The 22,271-nt window shown below is 43.7% G+C and overlaps 1 protein-coding gene across 1 annotated transcript in view; it reads left to right on the plus strand.

Moving 5' to 3' along the window:
- Window positions 1-22,271, plus strand: part of PDE8A (phosphodiesterase 8A) — a 131,826-nt gene that overhangs the window by 41,007 nt on the left and 68,548 nt on the right. The window lies entirely within an intron of this gene.

The following is a 22,271-nucleotide window of genomic DNA, read 5'->3' on the forward strand; positions in this document are numbered from 1 at the left end:
TTTTTTTTTTTTTTTTTTTTTTTGGCACTTCTTAACTGTAGTATTTGATAAGGTTTGTGAATACCACAGTTTATCTCTTAAAACCACAATTTTATTTATATTGCCACAGGGCAACATGCACTCGCCAGAGAGAGAGAGAGGAGGCAACCCCCGCTGGGGCGTAGTCATGCCACAATCCCACTAGCCCATTTCTGCAACTCAGCAGGATTTTGCACATGCATGCACATGGTACCTTGCATGAGTTTGGAGTCACACTTGGTTATGTGGGATCCAACTCCCTACACACAGGTTTAACCACTGTGCAGTGGGACCAGCCATCTTGATACCACAATGAATAAATTATTGCTGTGCAGTTCTCAGTGCTAGAGATGGAAACGTAAAGAACTGGTGGTTGTTTGTCTTTAAGGACAAAGAAGGTTTCTCCTTTTGGATCCGTTTTCCTCACCCACCAGGAGACCCTCAAGTCCCTATTGCACAGCAGGCCAGACTTGAAGAGCCATTGCACTGTGGAGTGGGCTGTGGTCTGGGCCAGAATTCAAACTTTACTAAAGTTTTGGTCTATTCTTTGCCAATCAGTTTCCAAAAAGAGTAGCAAACATGTAAAACAAAGAGAAGATCTTTTTACAGATGATCCACAAATATTTAAGCTTCTAGAAGTTGAAGAATGACCCTGACCAGAGACAGCAACCTTGCCTGAAGAAGATGGTGTTTGTAGTAAAACATTTTCGGCAAAGCTTTTCCATGCTGTGTGAGAGCAAAAAGGAAATACTGAGGTCAGGGTCTGCGAGAAGAGACGGGCTCTACTTGTTGCCAAATAGTGCCTTCCTTCCCGTTCTGTGACTTTTATTGGGTTTGCTCAGTCATTTCTGCTCTTCAAGGAAATTTGTAAAGGTGACGGAGCAGTGGCATTCTCTATCGTCTTATAAAATACCGTATCACAAAACAACTTTTGAGAAATAGTGCCATAAACTACATTTTTGCTCAGATGTATTAGAAAATTTACCTAGTTCTATGTTTTATTTATTATAAAAAGAATTTATGTTCAGTCTAGAAAATAAGATATATAAGCAAAAATAAGAGGGGAAAAAAGGGGAACCAACAGTTAGTGTAATGGCTATGTCGCTGGACTCCCACGTAGTTGACCGCGGTTCGCGTCCCAGACCCAGTGGCTTAGAACTCACTCCGGGCGCGTGTGCGTGCGTGCCCAAGATCCTGAGAGGAGAATGGAGGAGAAGGGATTGGGGCATGACCATCCACCCTAGGGGGTGATTTCTCGCTTTCTGTCTCTGTCTCTCTCTGTATGTCTGGCGAGCGCACGCTCCCTATAGCGAAAACCTCTCCCCCCCCAAAAAAAAAGGGGAAAAAAGCATATTTTGCATCAACCCAGTAGCATAGTTAAGGGGGCCAGATCCCACATGACCAACTGAAGTTCCCATCTCAGTCCCAGTAGCTTGAGAAACATGCCAGGCATATATTGTGCGTGCCCAAAATCTTAACAGGATGGAGATATGGAAGAGAAAGGATTGTGGTGTGATACATCCCATTGGGCAATACTGTCTGTCTCTTCCTCTCCTTTCCTCTCTGTCTCTCTCAGGTGAGGGCATATACCCTCTGGCAATTTAAAAAGAAAATCTGGAACCATTTAGAAACCCTGATTTTGTTTCTCGTGGGTATATATACTTTTTTTTTTTTTTTTTTTGAGAGGTTTTGCTATAGGGTGCATGCACTCACCAGAAAGACAGAGAGACAGAAAGTGAGAAATCACCCTCTAGGGGGGATGGCCATGCCGCAATCCGTTCTCCTCCATTCTCCTCTCGGGATCTTTGGCACGCATGCACATGCGCCCAGCGTGAGTTTAAGCCACCGGGTCCGGGACTCATACCGTGGTTAACTACATGAGAGTCCAGCGATGTAGCCATTATGCCAACTACTGGTCCCCAGGGTATATATACTTTTTAAAAAATGCATTTTGGGACCAGCAGATGGTGTAATAGTTATGTCACAAGACTCCCACATAGTTGATTGCAATTTGAGTCCTGGACCTGGTGTCTTAAAACTCATGCCAGGCACATGCGTGTGCATGCCTAAAGTCCTGAGAGGAGAATGGAAAAGGGATTTTGATGTGGCCATCCTGACTGGGGGAGTGATTTTTGACTTTCTGTCTCTCTGGCAAGTGCATTTGCCCTATAGCACAAAAATCTCTTAAAAAAAAAAAAAAGGTCTTTAAGAAAGTCTTTTTTTGAAAACAGATAAGGGGCTGTTAACTCTGTTCTAAAACCTGATTTTATTTTATTTATTTATTTATTTTCAATTTAATTAATTAATTTATTTGACAGAGAGAGAAAGTGAGAAAGCTAGCTGCCAGGTCAGGGACTTGAACTGGGGTTAGCCATGTGGGAGTGTCGAACGCCTTAACCACCATGCTACTTGTCAGTCCCCATGTTTTTCCTTCTTACAATGCCTTTCCTATCTCCTACACCTGTGCTCTTCAGATTCCTCCTGATCTGTTCTGCTCTTATGTTTTGTAACTTTTTGTTTTTGTTTTTATAACTTTCTTTAAACTTTGGATTATCATTTACTAATTTGTAGACAATGACTGTTCTTTTCCTTAACCAAAGGTTCTTTCTTGTATTTATAACATCCATTATGCCTTGTCTTTTTATACATTTCCTTGTGGAGTATATAGCATTTTACTTCATTTGCTCCTTTTTTCCTACTTTTTTGGTGTGTGATGTTTAGTAAAATTAGTAGGTACAATAGCAAACCACAGTTTATAAAACCTAGTGATGGAAACATTTTCGGGAACCTGGTTTCTGGACTGCTGTCAAGCCTTTACCAAGACCTTTCTGTGAAGCTGCACATGTGGTCATTGGTCCTCTCTGTTAGATTCTGAGCTCCAGCTAATAGCAATCACACCTAAAACAGCTACTTTGGCCCAGTTGCAGTGGGACACTGATAGTGTTGCCTCTTGGGAAGGCTGCAAGCCACATGGGAGGCTAGAGCTGGGTTCTTAGTCCAACCTGAAATCCTAGCTAATTGGGGGCAGGGGCAGGAGAATTGTGACATGGCAAGACTGTGTCAAAGGTACCTGTTTCTGTCCCTCTCTTTCTCTCTTAAATGGGGGCTGGCAAAGGCTACGTTTTTCATCTAATAAATACGTATGGAGGAGAGGTTATAGGATGATTAATTGAGCAGCTGTAGAGGAGCTTCTCTCTCTCTCTCTGGTTGTTGAGGTAGCATCACATGGCAATATCTGAGGCAGACAGGAAGGGACAGTCCTTTAATAGGGAGGAATAAGTGTCCCATAAAACTGTCCTCTCTTAGCTGATTTGCCTTCATGTCCCTGACTCTGTGCAGCAGTGAGCACCTGGCAGTCTCCTGCCATGAGGGTAGAAATGGGAAAGATGAGGTGCTGTTGAGAACGGGATGTACAGAGACAGTTCCAGATAGAGGTCTTCCTTACGTTGAGCTCCAGCCTGTCCTCTGTTACTTCCTCACGTCAGCCCTAGCTCTACTCATTGGAGTCCCACAGCTATTTTAGCTCTTTCCTTTTGTGGAGTTCTCAGAGATCTTTGAAAGCAGCTCTTAAGATTGCCCAAGGGGGACCAGCAGATAGCATAATGGCTACGTCGCTGGACTCCCATGTAGTCCACCACGGTTCGAGTCCCAGACCCGGTGGCTTAAACTCATACTGGACGTGTGTGTGCGTGTGCACCCAAGATCCTGAGAGGAGAATGGAGGAGAAGGGATTGTGGCGTGGCCATCCCACCTGGGGGTGTAATTTCCCACTTTCTGTCCCTCTGTCTTTCTGGTGAGCACACGCACCCTATAGCAAAAACAAAACAAACAAAACAAGACAAAACAAAACAAAAAACTCTCAAAAAACAAAACAAAAGAAAAACAAAAAGAAAGATTGCCCAAGGACTGGCTCCACTGCACAGTGGTAACACCCAGCTCAAGAGAAGCTGACACATACAAGTGCCCAAGATCTGAGGTACTGGGGGAAGGGGATCATGAAGTGACCAGACCCTGTGGAGGGTGCTCATCTCTCTCTCTCCCCCTCATACATGCTCTCATCTGTGTACACATACCGTCTGTTGTGAGTGTAAAACAAACGACTCTGCCTGACTTTGTCTCCTGGTTGTGAAGTGTCTTCAGTTCCTCAAACTATGATATGACTGTGACTTCCCTCAATAGCCTCCATTGAATTTGCCCCAGTTGGGCGTGATCTTCCAGCCACTACCCTCTTAGCTCCCCACCCACAGGCACTGATGTCCTTCTGTGAGAAGTGAGACTCGGTCACTCACTTCCAGTGCTGGTCAAGATCTGGGGGAGGATGTCTGGAATTAGTTTCAGAGCTTTAAGGTGGTGTTTGTGCCTTGACACTTGAGTGCTCACCTAGCTGCAAGACAGTAGCAGAGATCCATTGGCCAACCAGGTGCTCCATCGTCTGACCCAGCCCCCTCTGCAGCCTCACCTGCTATGGAATCTTCCGTCTCAGCCACACTTAGCCATTTCCTGTTCCTCAACATGCCAGGTGGCTTCACACCTTCATGCCTTTGCACATTATATTTTCTTTCTGGAATGCTCATTTTCCCCTTCTTGCCTAGCAGAGTCCTATTGTTTTGTCAAGGTTTACCTCAGCAGGCATTGTTCCTCTGAAATCTTGCAGGATTTTTCCTCTGGGCAGAGTTAATCAGTCACTTTTCAGTCACAGTCTGTACAAGTTTTTGTTGCTAAACATTCACAAAGTGTTGTAATGAACTGTATTTTTCTGTACTTCTATATTTAGCTTCTGGAAAGTAGGTTTTTTATTTTTGTTTTCATAACTTCAGCTCTCAGTATAGGTTTAGTGCAACCAAAGTGTTGTATAAACGTTGGTGGAAATGATTTTCTATCATTCAGATGATTTCACACCCAAACCTGCTGATTAATAAAGTACTCAATATCCTTCTTATAATGGGAAATCTCTATTTAAGAAGATTATAAGTGACAAAGTATATATTAAGTTACCTAAAACTAAACCTGATAGCATGTTATATTGTTTTTTTTTCTCTCTAATTGCCATAGAGCATGTGTGTTCACCAGAGAAAGAGGGAGACAGTACCTCCCAGGGAGTATGGTCATGTCACAGTCCCTTCTCTTCCATTCTCTATCCTGTTCTGATTTGGGGTATGCACACACATGCCCCTGGCATGTTTTTCAAGCTGCAGGGGCTGGATTCGAATTGCACTCAACCAGTAGGATCCAGGTCCCTTAACCACTAGGCTAGAGGGCTGGCCCCCTTGTTATAGTTCTCATTTGGAAGATTAGGCTCAGGCCCAGAGAGGATGAATGATGCAAAGAGGCAGGCTGGGACTAGACTTCTATATCTTTGTCTCTCATCTATCTGGTCTTTCAATTTCTCTAATGCCACCTTGCCAGATAAATGAGGGGGCTCTGTAATGAGCATCATCCATGTGACTGTCAAAGGCTCTTACCCACCTTTACCCCCTCTCCTGTGTACTTTTGCTCAGGTGGCTCTTTCTCTGCCTGTCTGCTTGCCCAAGTCCTGCTTGCTATTCCGTACCCGGCCTGATGCTTGTTCCTTTCTGACCACCTTGACCAAAAATCACTTACACTCCGAATTTCCTTATGGTTTAGCACATGAGCAAGTGCAGTGACTGAGTGTGGGACTTGGGGGTCATATAGCCCTGGATCCAAGTTCTGTACCGCCATTTAGAGGCTCTGTGACTGACTGACAAGTTGATTAATCTCTGAGTCTATTTCTATGTCTGTTATTAAGAATAATAATATTTACTACTTTATGGAGTTGATGTAAGGATTAAATTAGAATCTCCCTGGTCTACAGTGAACACTGGAATGTGACATGCCATTGTGACTGGTGGCTTGATGACTGCTTACAGATCACTGGAGGCTGATTGCTGGCCCTTCTTCAGCCCCAGTTCTTCGTGTGCTTGCTGACTTAATGCAGAATCGGGGTGACCCAGTCAGTTTTCTAATGAGCATTTTCTAACCTACAGGCTACCCTCAGACTTGGTGGAATATTTTTGTGATTAACATTCACTTATCATTTTCGTTCCTTGGCACATGCCAGGGCTTTGCCATCTGGAGGTTTGCTCATTTGTGTAGGGGATGTTTCTTTCAAAAAGTTGTTGTCTCTGTGGTCTGCTGAGCAAAAGAACAGAATGTTTTCTCTCTTGACCTCACGGCTACAACAGCTCTGAGGTTGGGTGTCTGTATAGCTCTCGGTCTCCATTAATTAAGAACATGGACTAGAAATGACAGTTCAATGAAAAGCCACAGATTGCGGCAACTTGTGCCCATCCTTTTGTTTGACCCGGTAGGCAGGCTCTCCGGTAGTTGTAAAAGCAGCTCTCTGTAACTATGTTGACCATCTTCCTGCTTGATACCCTGAAGATGTTAGACACCCATGGTCTAAGACATGGATTTTTCTGTTGTTTGGATTTTTTCCATCTTGTAAATGAGAAACCAGCAGAATATGGTTTATTTATTGTAGAGGGAACAAAGGTCATGGAAAGAGTAACTTCTAAAAAGAACTCTTGGTTACCTAGATTTGAAAGACCCAGGATTGCTTGTTTTACTTCTAAAAGCCTGTGGAATAAAACCCTCATTTTCTCTGATTTTCTAGGAAACTGAACGTGGAAAATTTGATCTTTAAAGGGACATGACTTCGGTTTATGGATTGTTTATTTTAAAGTTTAAACATTTCAGCGTCTCATGATACTTTTAGTTAAAAGGAAGTTCTCTTGAAGAGTGTGTCATTATTATAAAATTGTAATTTACGGTACTATTTCTAAGAAAAGATTGTGTTTTAGGGCATCTGCCTGACAGCATTTGCTGACTGTCCCAAGTGTTTCTAGGCCAACGGCTGCATACTGGGGACCCCCTCCAAAAGAGAAAACATTTGGTTTTAAATGGGGGGGAAAAAAAAGAATGGGAATAGTTTGGTTTTTATTTATTTATTTATTTATTTATGGAGAGGTTTTTGCTATAGGGCACATGCGCTCGCCAGACAGAGAGAGACAGACAGAAAGCAAGAAATCGCCCCCCAGGGGGGATGGCCATGCTGCAATCCCTTCTCCTCTGTTCTCTCGGGATCTTGGGCACGCACGCACACGCGCCCGGCGTGAGTTTAAGCCACCAGGTCTGGGAAGCAAACCACGGTCGACTACGTAGGAGTCCAACGACATAGCCATTACGCTAACTGCTGGTCCCCAGGGAATAGTTTGATTTCTGTGCAGTGAAAAAAAATAGAAGAAATTGTGCTCAAATGTTAACAGGAATTACTTTAAGTTAATGAGATATTTCAGGTAATAGCTTTTTACTTTTTTCCTCTGATTCCTTTCTATGTTGTTTGGATTTTGTAATGAACTAGGTTACTTCATTTCCCCCAGAGAGAATGGAGAAAAGGTTTAAACATGGTAAAGTCAGATTAAGTTCTACCTTTCTCTTTCATAAACAAAATGACTTAATACTTCTTTCAAGTATTAAGTCTCCCTGTACATACCTGTGGCACATGAGCCCATGATCCTGGCTGGCTGATGCTGGAAGGGGGTCACAGTGTGAAGACTCTTTTGAGCATGTACTTGCACCTCTTTCTCTCCCCTTCTTGCTCACCCTCTCTCAGGAGAAATAAATAATTAAAATAATCACATAAAGGAAAGCAAGCAATCTCTACAAAGGCAATAAAAATAATTTTGGGCTATTGGGGAAAGGTATGACCCATTTTTGCAGAGAAGAAAGAAAAATACATCATGACTTTTCCAACAACCTAGTACATCTAAGGCGAGTACGTCATACAAATAAATAGAGCGGGAACCGAGGATCTCAGGACGATGTCCACCAGCTTGGTCTTCAGGATGTCAAAGACATATTCCACTCATATGGTTCTCTGACAGAAGAGGCAACTCAAAGGACACCATCTCATATCTGGGTATTCACTTTAACCCAATCTTTCTTTCACTCACCCAACTACTGTGAAGGTATTTAGTGTTTGGTTAAATGTGACAAATTTGACTCCTCTGAAGAAATTAAAAAATCAAAACCAAGGGGTTGGACTGTGGTAGAACAGCAAAATGTGATGTTCTGCAAGGCCAATCCACATGTTAAGGTTACTGGTTCAAATCAGAAGATTCCCAGAATAGGCCAGGCACACATATGCCCCTAATCTGGGACTGGCTGAGGACAGAGGTAGATCAGTGCATCAAGACCTTGTTAAGTGTCGGGGAGCCAGCAGTTAGCATAATGGCTATGTTGCTGGATTCCCATGTAGTCGACCGCGGTTCGTGTCCTGGACCCGGTGGCTTAGAACTCACGCCGGGCACGTGTGTGTGCGTGCCCAAGATCCCGAGAGGAGAATGGAGGAGAGGGGATTGCGGCATGACCATCCACCCCTGGGGGTGATTTCTCGCTTTCTGTCTCTATGTCTCTCTCTGTCTGTCTGGCGAGTGCACATGCCTTGTAGTGAAAACCTCTCAAAAAAAAAAAAAAAAAGACCTTGTTAAGTGTTGTCTGTCTCTATCTCCTAGAAAAAAATAAACATGCAAATTTATTTTTTTAAAATGCCAAAACTGAGACCAGCATATGACATAATTGTTAACAGTACTGGAATCCCACATGGCTGACCGAGGTTCGAGTTCCAGACCTGGCGGCCTCAAACTCACACTGGGCACATGTGCGTGTGTGCCCAAAATTCCAAGAGAAGAATGGAGAAGGGACTGCGGCATGGCATTTCCCCTGAGGGGTGATTTCTCACTTTCCGTCTCATGTCTCTCTTTCCAGTAAGTGCATATGCCCTCTAGCAAAAATCTCTCTTAGAAAAAAAAAAAGATAAGTCAAAACTATTGGATGAATGAATTTATAAGGAAAAGAAAAAGAAAGACTAAGTTCTAATTTATTTTAAATAGTTATGTTGGAGGTTTTCACAAAGTTCTTTTCTCAAGTACTCTCACTTGGAACCAAGAAAATGTGGTATTTTGCTTTTGGAAGTTCTTCGAATATAAACAAGCCATCTTCCTGAAGGGTCATAATATTTGGTTCTCTAATGTGTGTGTGATGGCATTCTTTATTTCATCCTCAGAATTAAATTCTGTTTTATCCTTAGTTTCGTAGAAATGGTGTACCTATGTAACAGACAAGAGTATATGTGGGGATTCTTGTTTAAGTTACACACATGACCTGGCCTTGGTGTTGAAGTCAGCATATTACACTGCTGTGCTGGAAGCCGCATGCCTGACTACAAGTTTGGATTCCTGGCCAGTGACCTGAACAGGCTGTGTGCATGCACTCATGCCCAAGATCTTGGTGAGCTGGAGGGACTGAGAAAGGGGATTACGGCAGGACAAGACCCAAGCAAGGGTGCTTCTCTTTCTCTGGTATGTGCACATGCTGTTCTGAGTAGAGTAAGTAGAGCTTTTTTTTTTTTTTTTTTTTAAATTGCCAAAGAGTGCATGTGTTGAAGAGAGAGAGAAAACCTCCTGATGGGGTGTGGTCATGCTTCAATCCTTTTTCCTCCATTTTTTCATCCTGTCAGGATTTGGACTATACATGCACGTTTGCTTGGCAGTTTTTTGAGCCACCAGGGCCAGGATTCAGACTTCAGTCAACCATGTGGGATCCAGCTCCCTAGTACAGAGTTTAACTGCTGTACCAGGAATAAATAAACTTTAATAAATAAACAGGTAAATAAATCACATGTAGCAGTTGCAAATGCTACTTTCTCAAATTTTCAGCGTGGTTATCCGAAGTCGAAACTCATAACACGAACAATATGGGGCATCTATTTAGAACTCATAAAACCGAATTGCCAAACATGTATTTTACAACGGTCACTTTACTCCTTCCAACCTGAAAGAAAGACTTATTGCTGTCTTCCTGGTCTGCCCCCTGGTTAACCCTGGCAGCCATCCAGATTCCTCTGCCTATGTGAGTGCTGCTTTAACAACAGTGTCTTAATCTAGCTTGTGCTGCTGTAGCAGAACACCACAGACTGGGTAATTCTAATGAATAGAAATTTATTTCATTCACAGTTCTGGGTGCTGGGAAGTTCAAGACTGAGGGGCCAGCATCTGGCGAGCACTGTCTTGCTGTGTCCTTTCCCATGGGAGAAAGGTGAGGGGAGTTGGGTGGCAAACTTGTCCTTTTATAAGGAACCTACTCCCATGATAATGGCATTAATCCTTTCATGAAGGCAGAGTGCTCATGACCTAAACACCTCTAAACACCATAGCCTAATGGTCAAGGGAGCCAGATCCGACACGGCCAACTCTAGTTTAAATCTTGGCCCTGGGACCAGCAGTTAGCGTAATGGCTATGTCGCTGGACTCCCATGTAGTCAGCCGTGGTTCGCGTCCCGGACCCAGTGGCTTAAAACTCACGCCAGGCGCGTGTGCGTGAGTGCCCAAGATCCCGAGAGGAGAAGGGATTGTGGCGTAGCCATCCCGCCTGGGGGGAGATTTCTCGCTTTCTGACTGTCTGGTGAGCATATGTGCCCTATAGCAAAAAAACAAACGAACAAACAAAAACCTTGGCCCTAGCGGTTTGAAAAACATGCCAGGTGTATGTGCATGTGTGCAAAATCCTGACTGGATGGAAAAAATGGAGACGGGATCAAGAGATGACCACACCCCGTGAGAGGGTGCTCTCTCCCTCTCCCTGCCTGTTTGTTTCTGACAAGTCCATGTGCTCTCTGGCAATTAAAAAAAAATAAAGGACTCCCACCTCCCAACACTTTTGTACTAGGGATCCAACACTTGACCTTGGAGTAGGGGCACAGCCAGACCACAGTAGTCAAGTGTTACCTTCTTTTCTTCCTCCAGGAGGTCGGAGACATTGAGGAACACAGTGCTCCTGCCATGCGGGCAGGGCCGCTTCACCCTAGAGCCTAGTGGTCTGGATTCTAGACACATCAGCCTTCCCTCCCAGAGACCGGGACTGTGAGCACTCACACCTTGGCTGTGGGCACTTGCTGAATCTAGGGAGAATGTTGACCTCCGGTCATTTGTGAAGAGTTCCTGCCCTGGCTCTTAGCCTTCCAGGCCAGGGGGAGCCCAGCACTAAATGCTGTGCCATCTACTTTGGTAGAAAATGGGGGACTGGGAAAATCCAGCTGGAGTAGAGGCCCTGCCCATCTGAAGAGAGCTGCAGTGGGGGAGAGCAGGAGGATCTCCAGACACACCCCCAAAATGCTCCAGAAGACAAAGAGCTGTAAACATCTGGCTTCAAGAATAAGAATTTTTCTTCTTTTTCTTTTGTTATAGGATGTGTGCCTGTGCCAGAGAGAAATAGAGAAGGAAAGTGGGAAATCCCCCCCGGGAGGATTGCTACATTACAGTCTCCCTCTCCTGCATTCCCCTCTTAGGATTTTGAGCTCGCATGCACGGGTGCCTGGTGTGATTTTTTTAAGCTGCTGGGTCCAGGGCTCAAACCATTCAGTGGGCCATGTGAGATCTAGTGCCTTAACCTCCACACCACCTGCTGGCCCAGAAGTCATCTTCTAATTGTATTAGTCAGAAAGTTCGTCCTGGTTCTTTCCTGTCCTTCCTGCAGCTTGCAGGTGGGGAGGAAATGAGGGAGACAGACCCAGGTCCCACCCCTTCTCCCCCCAGGGCAGGCCTCTCTTGCATCCAGCCCCGTAGGCAGAGAGGTCTTCTCTTCAAATGAAGGTTGAAGTGTTAGTATATTGGACTGTGTAGTTTTTTTTAATGTACTCTATTGGAAGTGTACCACATAGCAATTAATGCCTAAATCATAAGTATACCACTTAACTTTTGCAGATGTAACTAAACCCAGGTCAAAAGTAGAACATTCTGGAGCTCCGTAAGATCCCTTAGTTTTCTCTCTCTGAAGAGAGAGAGAAAACCTCCTGATGGGGTGTGGTCATGCTTCAATCCTTTTTCCTCCATTTTTTCATCCTGTCAGGATTTGGACTATACATGCACGTTTGCTTGGCAGTTTTTTGAGCCACCAGGGCCAGGATTCAGACTTCAGTCAACCATGTGGGATCCAGCTCCCTAGTACAGAGTTTAACTGCTGTACCAGGAATAAATAAACTTTAATAAATAAACAGGTAAATAAATCACATGTAGCAGTTGCAAATGCTACTTTCTCAAATTTTCAGCGTGGTTATCCGAAGTCGAAACTCATAACACGAACAATATGGGGCATCTATTTAGAACTCATAAAACCGAATTGCCAAACATGTATTTTACAACGGTCACTTTACTCCTTCCAACCTGAAAGAAAGACTTATTGCTGTCTTCCTGGTCTGCCCCCTGGTTAACCCTGGCAGCCATCCAGATTCCTCTGCCTATGTGAGTGCTGCTTTAACAACAGTGTCTTAATCTAGCTTGTGCTGCTGTAGCAGAACACCACAGACTGGGTAATTCTAATGAATAGAAATTTATTTCATTCACAGTTCTGGGTGCTGGGAAGTTCAAGACTGAGGGGCCAGCATCTGGCGAGCACTGTCTTGCTGTGTCCTTTCCCATGGGAGAAAGGTGAGGGGAGTTGGGTGGCAAACTTGTCCTTTTATAAGGAACCTACTCCCATGATAATGGCATTAATCCTTTCATGAAGGCAGAGTGCTCATGACCTAAACACCTCTAAACACCATAGCCTAATGGTCAAGGGAGCCAGATCCGACACGGCCAACTCTAGTTTAAATCTTGGCCCTGGGACCAGCAGTTAGCGTAATGGCTATGTCGCTGGACTCCCATGTAGTCAGCCGTGGTTTGCATCCCGGACCCGGTGGCTTAAACTCATGCGTGGCATGTGTGCATGTGTGTCCAAGATCCCGAGAGGAGAAGGGATTGTGGCGTAGCCATCCCGCCTGGGGGGTGATTTCTCGCTTTCTGACTGTCTGGTGAGCATATGTGCCCTATAGCAAAAAAACAAACGAACAAACAAAAACCTTGGCCCTAGCGGTTTGAAAAACATGCCAGGTGTATGTGCATGTGTGCAAAATCCTGACTGGATGGAAAAAATGGAGACGGGATCAAGAGATGACCACACCCCGTGAGAGGGTGCTCTCTCCCTCTCCCTGCCTGTTTGTTTCTGACAAGTCCATGTGCTCTCTGGCAATTAAAAAAAAATAAAGGACTCCCACCTCCCAACACTTTTGTACTAGGGATCCAACACTTGACCTTGGAGTAGGGGCACAGCCAGACCACAGTAGTCAAGTGTTACCTTCTTTTCTTCCTCCAGGAGGTCGGAGACATTGAGGAACACAGTGCTCCTGCCATGCGGGCAGGGCCGCTTCACCCTAGAGCCTAGTGGTCTGGATTCTAGACACATCAGCCTTCCCTCCCAGAGACCGGGACTGTGAGCACTCACACCTTGGCTGTGGGCACTTGCTGAATCTAGGGAGAATGTTGACCTCCGGTCATTTGTGAAGAGTTCCTGCCCTGGCTCTTAGCCTTCCAGGCCAGGGGGAGCCCAGCACTAAATGCTGTGCCATCTACTTTGGTAGAAAATGGGGGACTGGGAAAATCCAGCTGGAGTAGAGGCCCTGCCCATCTGAAGAGAGCTGCAGTGGGGGAGAGCAGGAGGATCTCCAGACACACCCCCAAAATGCTCCAGAAGACAAAGAGCTGTAAACATCTGGCTTCAAGAATAAGAAGCGTTTTTTTTTTTTTTTTTTTTTTTTTTTTTTTTTTTTTTTCTTCTTTTTCTTTTGTTATAGGATGTGTGCCTGTGCCAGAGAGAAATAGAGAAGGAAAGTGGGAAATCCCCCCCGGGAGGATTGCTACATTACAGTCTCCCTCTCCTGCATTCCCCTCTTAGGATTTTGAGCTCGCATGCACGGGTGCCTGGTGTGATTTTTTTAAGCTGCTGGGTCCAGGGCTCAAACCATTCAGTGGGCCATGTGAGATCTAGTGCCTTAACCTCCACACCACCTGCTGGCCCAGAAGTCATCTTCTAATTGTATTAGTCAGAAAGTTCGTCCTGGTTCTTTCCTGTCCTTCCTGCAGCTTGCAGGTGGGGAGGAAATGAGGGAGACAGACCCAGGTCCCACCCCTTCTCCCCCCAGGGCAGGCCTCTCTTGCATCCAGCCCCGTAGGCAGAGAGGTCTTCTCTTCAAATGAAGGTTGAAGTGTTAGTATATTGGACTGTGTAGTTTTTTTTAATGTACTCTATTGGAAGTGTACCACATAGCAATTAATGCCTAAATCATAAGTATACCACTTAACTTTTGCAGATGTAACTAAACCCAGGTCAAAAGTAGAACATTCTGGAGCTCCGTAAGATCCCTTAGTTTTCTCTCTCTGTCATCTCTGGCCCCTACAAAATAAACTATGGGTTAGTTTTGCCAGATTTGAACTTTTATTCGAATGGACTGATGACTTTTACTTACTGAATGGAGGCTGTAGTCATTTCTCAGGCGTGTGCTGGGTTGAGTACTATCCTCCTCCAAATTCACATCCACCAGAACTTCAGAAGGTGACTATTTGGAAACAGGGTCTTTGCAGGTAAAATCAGTTAAAATGAAGTCATACTGGATGAGCATGGGCTCTACATCCAATGACTGCCATGTGATGACACAGGCAGAGTTGGAATGGTGCAGCCGGAAATCAAGGAAAACCAGGGGTTTCCGACATCCACCTCAAGCTGAGGGGAGGCGGGAACAGCTCTAATCCAGCCTCCAGAACCAATCCTCGCTGTATCTTGATTGGGAGCCGCTGGTCTGCAGAACTGTGAGAGAGTCGGTTTCTTTTGTACTAAGACACCTGGTTTGTGGTGACTTGTCACAACAGCCCTAGGGAGCTAGGATAGTGCCACTGGAGGACTTCGCGTTAGGGAGCAGAAAAGGCAGCAAAGTTCAGCCTCATGTCCTAACTTTAGGACAGTGAAGGGGGCACTATTCCCATTGAACGGGCCTGGAGTAGGAGGATGACTGAGAATGGTTTTTTGAGTTACCCTTATAGAGCTTTGTTTATTCCCTTTACCAATTACAGAAGGAAACTTTGCCAGCCAGGACATCAGACTTTCTCATTTTTGCTATAGGGTGCTTGCACTCGTCAGAGAGAAACAGAGAAAGAGAAGGAAAGTGAGAAATCACCCACCCCAACCCCAGGGAGGATAGCCATGCTGCATCCCCTTCTCCGTTCTGTTCTTGGGATGTGGGGCATGTGCACACATGCACCTGGCGTGATTTTCGAACTACCAGGTCCAGCACTTTTTTTTTTTCCTTATGCTAAATTTTAAAAAATATTATTTATGCATTCAATCACTATACATCATTTAGATTGTAAAGAGACTTTACCTAGCATGATGTACACCTCAGTCCAGCCCAGTAGAGAATACTGTGCACATCCTCATCAACAGATGCTAAACCATATCTGTGTCCCAGTTTCTTTTCCTGCGCTCTCCCTCTCCCACACTCCTTCCACTTTGTGTAGCGTGGTGGCTCCCGCCCTATGGCAAGAACCTCGAGGATTGCGGCATCAGGTTCAGGACTCTTAACTGCGCAGTCAGCCATGTGGGAGCCAGCTGCTCTAACCTCTACCTCCTGGCCCTGTCCTAACATTTTTCTATGAAAATTGTGCCTTTTATTGTACTAGAAGCTTGGCTCCTGTTTGCGTGTATCATGGTTTCTTTCAATTAGGTTTGCTGAAAACTAGTGCTGTTTTTTGCTTATTTTATGTTATACTTCAAATGAAAACGTTTTTTTTTCCTTCCCAAAATGAGGTCAAGCACTTTTCTATGATAGCTAAACAAACCGTGATTGGAAATAGCAATTAATATGGGGAGCAAAAATGCCCAGGGTGGCAGCAAAATGAGAATCTAATCAAGTAGAAGTTTCAGTGTTTGGTTAAGCTAAAGATACACTCAACCGTAACACAGTTAAAGATTGTATCATTTTCTTAGAGGCCTTTGAGAATGAGATAGGATATCTTTTTAGCTGGAAAGAGATCACAGTGAAATTAGAAAAAGAACCAAATGATTTATAATACCTACCTATCAGGAAACCTAGCCAGTCTTCATTTATTCTAACAACTGGGATTTTTTTTTTCTTCCTAGGAATATTCATTATCAAAACAGGAGGCAGAGTTGGCAGGTGGCATGGTTAAGGGTGCTGGACTCCCACATGACCAACCATGGTTTGAGTCCCAGACCTAGCAGCTTGCTTTTTCACCTTCCCTCTCTCTTTCTCTTACTGTCCCTCTCTGGTCAAATTAAGATATAAATAAATAAAGTTAAATAATAAAATCCTTTAAAAAATGAGGAAATGTTGACAATTTCAGTTACTCAGTAATTTGTTCATTCAGCAGTTATGCAGCACTGTGCCTTTCAGAGTCTAGTTTTATGAAAGTGAATGGAGCTCCGAAGCTCAGTCCAGGCTACCTTGGAGCACAGAGGAGGGAGGAGCACCTCATCCAGACAGAGATTGGGGCCATAGCACAGGAGAGGGTTCACCACACTCAAGTCTTGAAGGATGGAGGTAATTAGACAGGGGAGGAGTGGAAGAAGGCAGGGGGGCGCCGGGCTCGGTGAGCCACATGGCTGCAGCTCTGTTAAGAGACACACTTTCAAGGAGTTCCAGTGGTTTGGGGCTTAGGCTCCAAGACTTCAGGAGCTTTGAATGCCTAACATTTTTCTGTGAAAAATAGAAAGCGTGGAGCCCCTGAAAGATTTTTTTATATATTGTATATATGGATCATATGTCATCCCTTTTGAAGCTTTACATTCTGACGTTTTGTGTTTTAGATTACTAACTCTATGCCTCTCCTCCAACGATACTGCTTATTTATTGAATTTGGATAATAGTGGCAGGAAAACAATCTACATAAGGAAGACACTTGACTTTTGTCCTTTTTCTTTTTCTTTCTTTCTTTCTTGCCAGAGAGAGACAGAGGGAAGGTGAGAAAGCACCTCCATGGGAGTTGTTCATGCTACAGTTCCTTCCCATTCCTCCTCTTGAAATTTTGGACATACACACACATGTGCCTGGCGTGTTTTTGTTTTTGTTCTTTTTTTAAGCTACAGGGTCTAGGACTCTTAACTGTTCAGTTGGTCATGTGGGATTCAGCCACCTTAACCAGTGCGCCACTGGGCAGACCTGTATCCTGCTCTTCATTATTATTATTATTATTATTATTATTATTATTTTATTTACATTTAATTACTGTACATCTTTACAATGTAAGACATGGTCTTCCCAGCATGAATACAGTGCATATTAAGTCAAGTCAGACATTACCATATGCATAGCATCAACAAATAACTTCATTTTCTTGTCTCTTCAATGTTTGTTTTTTCCCTTACCTGCCCTCTTCCTCCCCCGATTTCCCACCACCTCCTGTGAGGTCTCTAGTGTACAGTTGCCCTCCCTGCCCTACAGCGCAGGCACTCGGTATGCTGCGCTCTTTTGACAGTTATTCCAAGAGAATCTAAGTATAATAGACACAAAATGAGTAGAAAATATTGTAGAATGTTTTCTGTTTCTTTTTGTATTTTTGTACATCCTACATTCCCTATATTTTCAGGCACTTGTGAGATTGGGGGGAGCGTGAATTCCTTTTTAAGACTTCTGTGATATATTCTCGATATTAATTATTACTGAAGAGGAAATTATATCAGCAGATGTGCAGAGCTTTTATTTGAACTGAATACACCATTCATTTAGACAAAAAGATCATTTCTCCATTCAAATTGGAATATTCTAATTTAAGGCTGAAATCAGTTGTGTCATAATCTCTATGGAAACAAAGCCTTCTTCTGTGTAGTAGTTGCATAAGTAATTCATTTCCTCTTGTACATACACAAATTGTAGATGCAAATGCTGCTTTTTCCATTTTCTCACAAGAGTGCTCTTAAAATAGGATAGACTTTAGCCAGTGACATTTGTTTGTTTTATAAAATTTAAAGTGTGTTCTCAAATTTTCTACTTATGTAAATTCTTATCAAATTGTTAGAACTTAAAAATTGTTGATGAGCTCACTTTCTTTTCCTAGTTAAACTCAGAGAGTGAATTCTCTTTTTCACTTGTTAACATTGGTGTCATCTGCTGTGCAAGATTTTCTCCAGTGGGTTGTTTGTTTTTATTTTTTTCTTTTCTGTTTTACTGATCTTCAGGCATTCTTTTTAGATTGTGACTATGAGTTCTTTATTGGTTATATGTTTTGTAGATACCTTCTCCAGTTCTGTATTCTACCTTTTTATTCTTTTCTTAGGGTCTTTTTTTAAAGGCAGTTTTAAAGTTTACAGTCTAATTTGTTTGGGGCCAGCAGGTGATGTGGTTGGTTAAGATGCTGGACTCCCACATGGCCAACTGTGGTTTGAGTCCTAGACCTGGCAGCTTGAAAATGATACTGGGCACGTGTGTGCGTGCCCAAAATCCTGAGAGAAGAATGGAGGAAAAGGAATTGCAGCGTGCACATGCTCTAAGACAAAAACCTAAAACAAACACACAAAAATGCCACTTGACTTGTTCACCTTTGTCTTCAGGATGCTGCTTTTGTATCTGGTTAAGAAATCTTTGTCTCAAGGCTCCTTCTGTGTGTGCTGTGTCTATCCAAGTCTCTACTTCCTTTCCTTCTCTGCCTCCCAGAAGTTACCCATTTTCTTGACAATGTGTTAAATATATGCTATTTTGGTTTTTTATATGTTCTTATATGGTATATATTTTTTCGTGGTTATATAATTTCAATTTATATGTATAGTAATATTGATCTGTTTTTTACTTTCTTAACATAGAACCACTCCACCTTCAGTTTTTGCCATAGGGCGAGAGTGCGCTCGTGGGGGCGGGGGGGGGATGGAGAGAAAAAGAGAGAAATCATCCCTCAGGATGGAATGGCCACTCTATAGTCCCTTCTCCATTCTTCCCTTGGGATTTTTGGCCTCGCACGCACATGTGCCTTGTGTATTTTCTAGTCATCAGGTCAGCGATGCTAGCTGTGCACTTAAGCTATGAGGGAGTCCAGCAACCTTAACTTCCACACCACCTGGCTGGCTCACATGGCATTTTTTTGAAGATCCATTATTACTGTTTCTCAGTTAGATTACCCAGAATGCCCGCAATCCCCTGCCATTACATATAACCCAGGACAGACATTTTTGTTTATGTCCCCTCATAGATCTTTGTGAATAGGCCCAGGCTTCTCACTGCCAAGTCTCAAAGTAATGCAAGTACAGACTTTTTTTTTTTTTTTTTTTTGGGGGAGAGGTTTTCACTATAGGGCGCATGCGCTCGCCAGACAGACAGAGAGAGACATAGAGACAGAAAGTGAGAAATCACCCCCCAGGGGGGATGGTCACGCCGCAATCCCTTCTCCTCCATTCTCCTCTCGGGATCTTGGGCACGCACGCACACGCGCCCGGCGTGAGATTTAAGCCACCGGGTCCGAGAAGCGAACCGTGGTCGACTACGTGGGAGTCCAGCAACATAGCCATTACGCTAACTGCTGGTTCCCAGTACAGACTTTTTTTGACTTGACATCAGTGATCTTAGTTCCTGAACTTGAAACTCTCTACTTGAAAATTCCAACCAGGAGCCATTTCTTACTATTTTTAATGGGAAAAATTGCAATTAATTATAACTCAAAACCCTAACCCTATTAACCAGAGCATAACTGACACTTAGTAAAAATATATGCAAATAACATTTTAGCATGTTAGGATGTAAAATGCTGAAAACGTAATGTTTCGATCAACAAACAGTGCGATTAACAGGCTGTTGCTTTGAAAGCACTGACAAGGGCAGCTTGCCCTCTTGGGACCTGTCAGAACACGGCAGAGTGGTCCGTAGAGGATGGCGCTGGGCACCCTGTTGGCACCTGCAGCTTCAGAGGCACACATCTCCTTGACACTCTGGTTTTTAAAACCTTCTGCAACTGTGACTACTGTGATGTCCCAACAAGTGTTATTTGGATTGTAATTTGAGATGTTTTTTGTCTATCATTTAGTTAAAAATGTATTGAGTTGAAAATATAAATGTACATTTTTCCCTAAAAGAAAAAAACAACATGCACTGTTCAGAAAGAGACAGAGGGGAGAGGGTGAAAGCATTCCTTACCCTTCACAACAGGGCATAGTTTATGCTGCAGTCCCTTCCCCACTTTGTCAGGGTTTTGGGCAGGCACGCATAGACGGGTCTGGTGTGTGATTCGAACCATGTGGTCAGCCATGTGGGATCTGGCTGTCTTCACCACTAGGGTATGAGGCAGCATTAGCATTTTTACCTTAAACCCATAGGGAGAAGTAACCCTGGGAGAAGACAATCTGCCCAGGAAACCTCTTGCCTGAGTGTTGCAGTGAAGGAGCAGGCACTTACCATCCAAGGCCTGGGGCTACAGGCTTTCCCTTCATCTCTACTCCCCATCCCTAATCCCCATCTTTTAGGTAGGTAGATAACTAGATTGATAGGCAGATAATAAAAAGATTAGATAGCTAGATTGATAGATAGATAATAAAAGATAAGGGCTTCATCTGCTCCAGGCACTCTAACATTCTCTGTCAGTGTTATTAGTTCCTTTATACTCCCCTTCCTTCCCTTTGTTTTCTCCTCTGAAACCTAAAGTTCATTTTTCTTTGGGACATAAGGAAATTACTTCATGATTTTTCTGAGATAATTATTTAAAGTTAGAATAAGATATAAGTAGTAGTCAAAAATATTCCAAAAAGATTTGGTGGAATCAGTGTCGTTTGTAAAAATAGTGTGGAGGCCAGTGGCTGGGCATACGTGTGTAGCCCTCATAAAAGGACTAAGAAGTGGTCTTGACAGTGGACCCTTGGGTTGGGGACTGCACACAGAGGGCCTCAGGCTTTGACACAGGGAGAAGATTGCACTGAATAGTTGACTCTTTGTGGCAGAAGTTTTTTAAAAAGCCAGTCTGGAAACCTGCTTCTACTAAAAGCTGTGATGAAGATAACATGTTTGAGCCTCTACACCTGGTCAAGGATTTCTTCATTTTTCTAGAATCAGCAAGGGCTTTGTGGATAGTCAAGCATCTCTTTGCACTAGTAGTGGCTTTACGTTTTGGTGTACTTAACTATTTGGTAGGCCCTGTCACCCAGATTAAATGAGCTATTAATTAATTAATGAACTGTTAGCTCGTTTAATCTCCACAGTTGGGGCCAGCAGGTAGCGTAGTGGTTAAGCACCAGACTCCCCGTAGTTGACCGTGGTTGAGTTCTGGACCTGGTGGCTTGAAACTCACAGGTGTGTGTTAATGTGTGCCCAAAATCCCCAGAGGAGAATGGAGGAGACTAGAAGGTGGCATGGCCATTCCCCCTGGGGGAGTGACTTCTCACTTTCTGTCTCTGGTAAATGCATGTGCCCTATAGCAAAAATCTCTCTCTCAAAAAAACAAGCAAAAAAACCACACAAACTTCACCTTTTTCCCAGGTGAGGTGCAGCAAAGTTGACAAACTTGCCCAAAGTCATGCAGTTTTTTAAGAGATGCCTATGTCAGAATTTAAACGTCTATTTTTCCATCCTCTGGAAGATGGGTTATGAGAAGTGCTGGGAGTGATCCCAGGTAATTGCGTAGGTTGTCATTTTCAGTGTGATCCTCATCAGATCTCATGATAGTTCATGGGCTAGTAGCCCAGCAAAACCTGGGCGGGCCTTTGTGGTCAGTTCAGAATGCTGGGAGTGAACAGGTAGCAGGCAAACAGTGGTGGAACTTTCTGAAGAAGGCTCACTGCTGTGTGAACATGCAGTGTCACAGAATCATGGTTGGTACATGTAAATGTGCCTGAAACAGATGCATCCTGGAGAGATGAAGGATGCTCATTTTCTAATTGATCGTCGAGAGCATTCCTTTTCTTTCTTTCTTTTTTTTAAGAATTATTTTATTTTATTCATTATTATTATTTCAATTTGACCAGAGAGAGGGAAAATGAGAAGGCAGGTAGCCGGATCTGGGACTTGAACGAGGTCAGCCACATGATAGTTCACTGCCTTAACCATCATGCCACCTCCCTGCTCCAGGGAGCATTCCTTTTCAATATTCAGATCTTCCAGGCCTTCTAGGCTCGATTTTCTTTCTAGGGTGGAGCTTGAGTTCTCAAGCTTAAGGTTCCTTCTCCCTGGGGCAGCCTGTAAAACACCTTTTCTCATTCTGACAGGCCATTATACAAGTAAACCATTTTCTCTTTTTTGGGGGGGAAAAGGGCAATGAGGAGAAGTAGGTTTTAGGCTGATCTCAGTGATGTTATATCTCAGATTTCCACCTCAGTAACATGTTTAAAAGGTATGTCATAGATTACCCTGCAGCTGGTTAATTCTCATTTTTTAAAGG

This window comes from Tupaia chinensis, unplaced genomic scaffold, assembly GCF_000334495.1.
Source record: "Tupaia chinensis unplaced genomic scaffold, TupChi_1.0 Scaffold000359_1, whole genome shotgun sequence".
Taxonomy (NCBI): Eukaryota; Metazoa; Chordata; class Mammalia; order Scandentia; family Tupaiidae; genus Tupaia; species Tupaia belangeri.